The 7,378-nt window shown below is 52.5% G+C and overlaps 1 long non-coding RNA gene across 2 annotated transcripts; it reads left to right on the forward strand.

The window, feature by feature from the left end:
• Window positions 1-6: 6 nt before the first annotated feature.
• LOC102022824 lies at window positions 7-6,877 on the forward strand. 2 transcript variants are annotated; one of them, XR_001233980.1, is made up of 4 exons: window positions 7-1,056; window positions 2,441-2,693; window positions 4,692-4,861; window positions 5,417-6,877. It is a non-coding gene; the product is annotated as an uncharacterized LOC102022824 (long non-coding RNA). The 2 variants fall into 2 exon arrangements; XR_260849.2 differs by having other exon boundaries at window positions 6,127-6,873.
• Window positions 6,878-7,378: the final 501 nt, after the last annotated feature.

The raw sequence follows: 7,378 nt of genomic DNA on the forward strand, positions 1-7,378 counted from the left end.
GTGCTGCTATCCTGACTGCCGCGGGGAAGGGCCTCGCCTCTTCCCGCCTGAGCTGGCTGCACACAGGCCTAGATCGGGGGGTCCTCGGGGCCGCCCCCGCCCACTTCCGCAGCCTGCACCCCGAGCCCTCCCCGCGCTCCTCCTCAATTCGGATGATGTACAGTGGGGACTCGGGGGTGGCGCGCTGGAGCCGAGGATTTAATCGGGGAACTTTCCCGCGACCCCCCCAGACTCCGGCCGACTGCAGGACGAGGGTGGAGACGGAGATCCCTCTGACGACCTCCGGCTCTCGGCTCCCGCTGCCCGCCGGGAGTGCCTGTTGAGGGCCTGCGGAGCTTCCCGCTTTGGCGGCAGAAGACAAGCGACCACGGTGCTCCGGGGAGGAGGATCCTCACCCGGATCTGCGCAGAGGACGTGATCGTCGGGGCATCCCTGCGTCTCCGCCTGGGGTGGGGTCTGGGCGGGGAGCTTAGCTTTTCTTCTTCGAGCTACTATCGCGGTCCCACCCCCTCCCCAACCCCTGCTGCATAATTCACTGAGGCGTTTAACCTCTGAGCTTTCTCTGTTAACCAGCTTCGGGCCCGCGGGTCAAAGCAGACAGCCCAGCGCACGCTTGGTAGCTGCCCAGATGAGAGGAGAGGCGCCCACGTGGCCCATTCCTCTTCCCTTGGTCACTCCGAAAGTCCCTGTGGGTCCCAGGCACTTACAGGCACATAAACTCCGAAGGAGGCCCCTTGACCAACTGGTTCTCACTAAGGAGTGAGTGACTGTCAGGGCTTGAAGCTACTGCTCGCTGCCTTGGATATGAATTAGGTCCTGGTAACAGGCAGAATTGCGAGGGGCAGGAAGCTGCTGCCTTTCCTTGACCACCTTGCTGGAAACGGTTATGTCCCCGTAAGGACTCAGGAGATGTCTGTCGCCTCAGCCGGCTCACCGAGTCACGGAGTAAACTGAGGAAGGGCTCTTCAGTGGACCACTTCGAGTGAAAGTTCTCCTAGCAGAATTGCTATAAAAATGTGGTCAAGGACAAGGGGTCCACACTCACCCCTGTCAGAGGTAAGGAGAGGCTGCAGGCTGGTGGCTGTGTGGTGCCACAGGAATGTGCAGAGGGGAAAAGGGCACCCAGAGCTGGGGTGTGCACAGGGGCTGGGGAGGTGCAGGCCAAATGCTGTAGTTCCAGGACTCGTGAAGCTGAGGCAGGAGGATCACCATGAGGACAGCACTACATAGTGAACTGCATAGTGAGATCTTGTCTCCAAAAAAAAGTACAAACAAAATTTTTTTAAAGTGTAGGCAGCAAGACAACTCGCAGGCCCCTCTGGGAGCGAAATTCCTGCTCCAAGGCCGAGTTTCCCAGACCTCAGCTGCTCTTCTGCCTCCACAGAGCATGTGGCCCGAGCAGCGAGGGCTGTCTACTTAATAAGGAGGATCAAAAGTTAGGGCCCAGCCTGACAATTTAGCAACGTAGTGAAACCCTGTCTTAAAATAAAAAAATACAAAGGGCTGGGGCTGTAGCCTAGTATGAAGGCCCTGGGTTCAATCTGTACTACTACAAAAAATTTAAAAATGGACACAGTGAAAATAAAAGCTTATTCTAGCAATATATCTTTAACTAATTTTTAAAAAAACTTTAACAAGATACTGCTTGCTTCCTGAGGAAGGAGCTGAGACCCCAGCCCACTCTCTCTTGGAAAGGGAGATAAACAAGGATCAGACACGGCTTAAAGGTGTATTAGCAATCAGTTTTTCATCTTCCGTAGTCAGAAAAATTAATCTATACAAACTCAGCAAAAAAGTACTTCCTTTCAAAAGTTGAGAATCCACAGTTTAGTCCTGTGCAAGGTAAGGAGGTAGAAGCCTAGGGCTGGGGCAAACAGGACAACTAACTGGGCTGCACGTGTCAAAACTCAAAAAAATCCAGGGGACATGTGCAGAGCACAGACCACAAATAACTCCATGGCTCCTGAGCACTGTCCGGGAACCAATTGGAAAGCAATGTTCTCAGTCCCTTAGCTGAATCTGACAGAGGACCAATCAGAAGATGTTATTTTCAATCCTTTATTTGCATGGGGGCACAGCCAATCAAAAGAGGAAGTTTTTGATCCTTCATTTACATATTGAGGGAAAACAAGGTTTTCCACAGGCCAGTTTATACTTGGCATGGTGAATTTTGTTGTGTGGTTGGTTGAGACAGGATCTTGCTGTGTAGCCCAGGCTAGTTTAAAACTCTCAGTGATCCTCCTGCCTCAGCCTCCCAAGTGCTGGGATTACAAGCATGAGCCATCATGCCCGGCCATGTGAGTTCTTGATAGGACAACCGCCCAATCCTTTATTTTCATAAGGGGGAAGCTAACTTAGGAATTTGGGGTACAAAAATTCCGGCCCTTATCCTTAGGGCCACCATGATCCTGTTGGTCAGCTGTGGTCACTTCTTTTCCAGGTGTCTTGTCTGCCCAACACTTTGTCCAGGGCATCAAGAACCTGGAGAGAAGCCCCATGGGACCCTCCATCTGCTAACAGTACGGCCGGGATCTCTGCTGCAGAGAGTGAACCGCACATACAAAGTGATCCTGGGAAAGCCTCAGTGTTTCCATCTGTAAAGTGGGGACCTAGGCAAACACCCTGGAGAACCCTTTATTCTTGGATGAAAGCAAAAAAGGACCCAAGGTTGTGCTCATCAGGCAGCTGAGGAGGTAATGGGCTTCCCAGGGAGAGGAGGTACGGGGGGGAAAGCCCTGGAAGGAGTAGAGGTGTTGGGGGGCCGTGGGCCCCATCCTCAGCAGGGATCTCAGGTTCTCAAATGCCCAGAGTGTCCTGGCCCAGAAGGTGCCATGCTCCCCACTTGCCCGTTCTGGAAGGAAGCTTATGGAGGATCCACTGTAAGCCACCCACTTCATTATACGGGCGGGGAAACGGAGGCAGGACCGTATACTAGTCTGTCCTGGCTGGGAGCTGGTGCTGAACCCAGGCCTCCTGACTCCCATGCAAGGGGCTTCTCAACAGCCCTAGTTGGGAGGAGAGGGTAGAAATGATGCTTTTGAAAATGTGCTCAGGGCTGGGGATTTAGCTCAGAGGCAAAGCGCCTGCCTGGCAAGCGCAAGGTCGTGAGTTCGGTTCCCGGTACCGGAGAAAAAACAAAAAAACAAAAAAAAAAACAAAAAAAAAAGAAAATGTGCTCAGCACCAGAGGGGAAAAATTAGCTTGGCCAGAGGTGGCCAGAGCCATGCAGTGCAGGTGCTGTGATACAGGACACCTGGTGTGAGCACTTTCCTCACTGGCATCCTGGCAACGCTACTGCAGAGCAAAGAGCTCTTTCTTTCTTTCTTTTTCTTTCTTCTGGGTCTCACTATGCAATTCAGGCTGGCCTTGTACTCACTATGTAGCCTAGGCTGGCCTCTAACTTGCAGCGATCCTCCTGCCTCAGCCTCTACCACCACACTTGTTCGGGCTGGGAGCTCCTGCTCCTGGATGCCTGAAGGTCTGTGAGAGACAAGAGAAAGCTCCTTCCCTCCACACTGTAGCAGAGGCAGGGTCCCACTTAAGATTTCAAGAAATGTCCCTCACTTATAAAGGGTTTACAGGCTGGAAGTGACATTGTCCCAGCACTCTGGGAGGCTGAGGCAGGAGGATCATGTATAACTTCTTGGCCTCCTGGCCAGTTAGATTGTGAGCCTTTCCAGGAATGGGTGGGCCTTGTTCACTGGGCCCCCAGCTCATGCAGCGAAGGGGGTACTGGGTTGGGGTAACCCACTACTTCCTGGCTGTGCCTCCTGCCTCACCCTGTTTCCTGGCTGGTGCCTGGGTGACATGGCCAGGGCAGACCCTCACCGCGCAGGCATGGTGTGACCTTACAACCTGGCTTCTCTAAGCCAGCCTGCGTTTTCAGTGTTTAATCACTGCCTCTGATTTTTCCTGAACTGTCTCCTCTTGTCTGTAATTTGCAATCATTGCCCCCAAAATGACAGTTCATTAAGATATACGACGGAGACGAGTGGCTATGTTTGTTTATCTCAGGAATGACTTTCTCTGAAATGAACACACACACCTTCCAGCACCCTGGCGGGGCTGAAAGGACACGGTCTTGACCTCAGGCTCTGCCATGGCTATGGCTTCGGGGTTGCTCTGCTTTCTTCCTGGTCCCCTCCCGTAAAACTACTGTACCCACCAGTGGTGGCCACCCCCTAATGCTGCAGGCCGAACTGGAAGGGAAAGGATGGTGTCACCCATATTCACACGCATAAGCGTGCATGCACACATGCACGCACTGGCACACACATGCGCACACCCATGCGCACACCCCCTGCAGGAAAAGCACACACACAGCATGATGACTCTGCCAGGAGGAGCCCAGGGTCCACTTGCTCTGGTGCTTGGTGACTGATCTTTCTAAAAAGCAACTCTTGTGACAAGGGGACAGCCTGTAGTGGTCTGTGTGTGTAATCCCAGCTACCTGAGAGGCTGAGGCAGGAGAATCAAAGGTCCAAAGACAGCATGGTAAATTTAAAAAGATCTTAGCTCCCAAATATAAAACTTGTAGCAAATAATACAATACTCCTAACTACTGTTCGTGGGGCTCTTACTTGGGTGGAAGCTCAGGTTATGAAGTTACATAGACACAGGTTCAGAGCCTGGCTCCTTCGCTCATCAGCTGTGTGTCTTCAGGTGAGTTACTATGCCTCTCTGTTCTTTAGGCTTCTCATCTTTAACATGAGGACTGCCTGCTGTGTGCTAGGCTTGGCGCTGTGATGAGACCTTGAGACACCCAGCTCACTGAGACCTCCAGACAACTCTGTAACATAAGGAGCTGAGTAAGCCCATTTTACAGACAGGAAATGCCAAGTCACCCAACAAATGAAATGGGGTAGGAACCTTTCTGTGTTTATTACATCAGGGTCACATGCTCAGGGGACAACGAGAGTGGTGGGGACATATAAGCACAGAAAGTACCCCATGTGCTGTGACTGCTGGCTCTGTGACTTTTGAGAAGTGACTGGCCTCCCGGTCCCTTGGGTGATAAGTGCTAGGTAGCATCAACTATAGACAGCAGAGCGAGGGACCCGACCCCTGCCGGACACCTCTGTGCTCAAGGGCAGATCTGGCTGCCTGTTACAGTGACATCCAACAGCACAGGCTACCTCCTGCAGTCTGCTTCTCTTTTCTACCCCTTCCTCCCCTCCTTTGGTTATGGGGTGAATTATGTCCCCTAAACCATGCTGAGGTCCTGAGCCATGGTACCTCTGCATATGGTCAAGACAAGGCCCCATCAGGCATGGGGCATGCCCCTGTAATCCCAGAACCCAGGAGGCTGAGGCAGGAGGATTGCTATGAGTTCAAGGCCAGCCTGGTCCACACAGCAAGACCCTGTCTCAGAAACAAAACAAAACAAAATAAAAACAACGTGAGTCCTTATCAACAGGAAAGATGTGGATGCAGACAGACCCCAAGATGCATGACTGCCACCGGCACCAGAAGCCAGTAAGAGGCAAGGACCGGGCCACCCAGGGCCTCAGAGAGGCGGCCCCAACCACAGCTCCTTTTAAGAGGCAACTGTCCCCTCTTTCCAAGCTGCTGGTGGCTCACTGCTGGGACAGCCCTGCCTGACCACCCACCCTGTCTCCCACACCGCACTTGGCCCACATTCCAAGCACATCTGGAAGTATGGGGCTCCAAGACCCAGGAGCGCTTAGCTACCCCCTCTTCTCGGGCTGCTGTTAATAGCTTTGTCCTGGGACTTCAGTTTCCCTGGCTGTGAAGTGGGAACAAGACACCAAGATGTTCAAGTTCTCGTACATCAAGGTCTTAATAGCCCTGTGCGGCTTACAAAGCCGAGTCAAGGAACCGTGCGGACCGTGCGTGTGTGCGCATGCGCATGTCCATTCGGTTTAATGACATCTCTTCTTTCAGAGTGAGGTTGATTCACTCACTCCAATTAGTGTTCGCATCTTGCCTAACTCATTTAATGAGAACAGCTCGTTCTTGAGCCAGTCTGTGAACTGACCCTCAGGACCTTTCCACCAAAAACAGAAAAGCAAAAACCACCCTTCATGTATCGTGTCCCTGTGGTAACGAGCTCCGGATAGCGACCAGCCTGCCTTCCACTCCCACTTTAGCTCGTTTTTTTTCCAGCGCCGACCTCTGGTGCCACAGGAGATGGCAGAGCTTGAAGAACACCGGGAATCAGAGCTCCTAGGAGGAAGCACCGGAGGGGATCCGACCAGATCAAGAGGGATCTGCCCGCGAGGAAAGCGGCTCCATTGGGCCCGGCCACCTCTCCTCGAAGCTTCTCTTTTTCCTGGTTTTTTTTTTTGTTTGTTTTTGTTTTTTTTTTTTTCTGCATTTTGGCTGCTGCTCCTCTGGTTCCTTGCTTTTTATTCCAAATATGTAAACCTCTCCTAAACGCAGAGACAGTCCCGTACCTGATTTGTCCCTGGCTACAGAGGAGCTAATTATAAGGTGGATAAAAGTCCCCATGGGCAGTGTGAGAAACGCTTCCCCAGCAGAAACAGCTCAGCCCCAGAAAGCTCTCGACGCTGCGCGTGGCGGCTGCGTTGTGAAGAGCCCGGCCTTCGCGGAGGACCTCGGGCGCTCCTCACGGTGACAGCACCGCTCCCCGGTGCTCCACAGCTCCCGTCTGAGTCTGCGCGAACCGGGCCGAGAACAGCCGGGCCTGCGCCTGGGCGCGTGGTGTCTACACCTACGAGGGCCTCAATAAATATTTAGTGAAAAGAAGGAAGCAAATAATCACGAAACACTAGCTCTAGCTGAACAGAATTAAGAGGTTAAATCCTGTAAAAAGAAAATAAAATCAAATAATGTATCCTCCCCAGCCAAGACGATCTCGGTCTCTGTTTTTCCGAGACAGGGTCTTGCTACGTAGTTCCTGCTGAACTTGAACTCACTTGTGCAGTCCAGGCTGGCCTCAAACCCGAGGCAATCTTCCTTCCTCAGCATCCTGAGCACTGGGATTACAGGGGTGCACCACTAAGCCCGGCTGGTTTGGTTTTTTTAAAAATTTGTCCCACAGAGCCCCTGCCATCAGAGTTGTCAATCCACATTTTGAGGCATGAGCCCTGAAATCCAAGATTTCATTCATTCGTTCAGCATTTTAGGGTAGCACTGAGGGTGTAGAGCATTTGTATAGCATGTGTATGGTCCTGGGTTCCATATCCAGCACTGCAAAAAGGAAAAGAGAAGAGAAGAAAAGGAAAGAAAAGAAAAGAGGAAGAGAGAACTAGGGCCCTGCCTACGTAGCTGCACCTGGCACATGACGGTGAAACCAGCAGCTGGGCATCTTGCCATTGGAGTGCACAGCACCAGGGACAAGCGCCCGCCTTGGGGTTAATCAGGTGCAAGGGCTGCCCCGTGGTGGCCCAGATTC

This window comes from Chinchilla lanigera, unplaced genomic scaffold, assembly GCF_000276665.1.
Source record: "Chinchilla lanigera isolate Chin_1 unplaced genomic scaffold, ChiLan1.0 scaffold00021, whole genome shotgun sequence".
Lineage (NCBI taxonomy): Eukaryota > Metazoa > Chordata > Mammalia > Rodentia > Chinchillidae > Chinchilla > Chinchilla lanigera.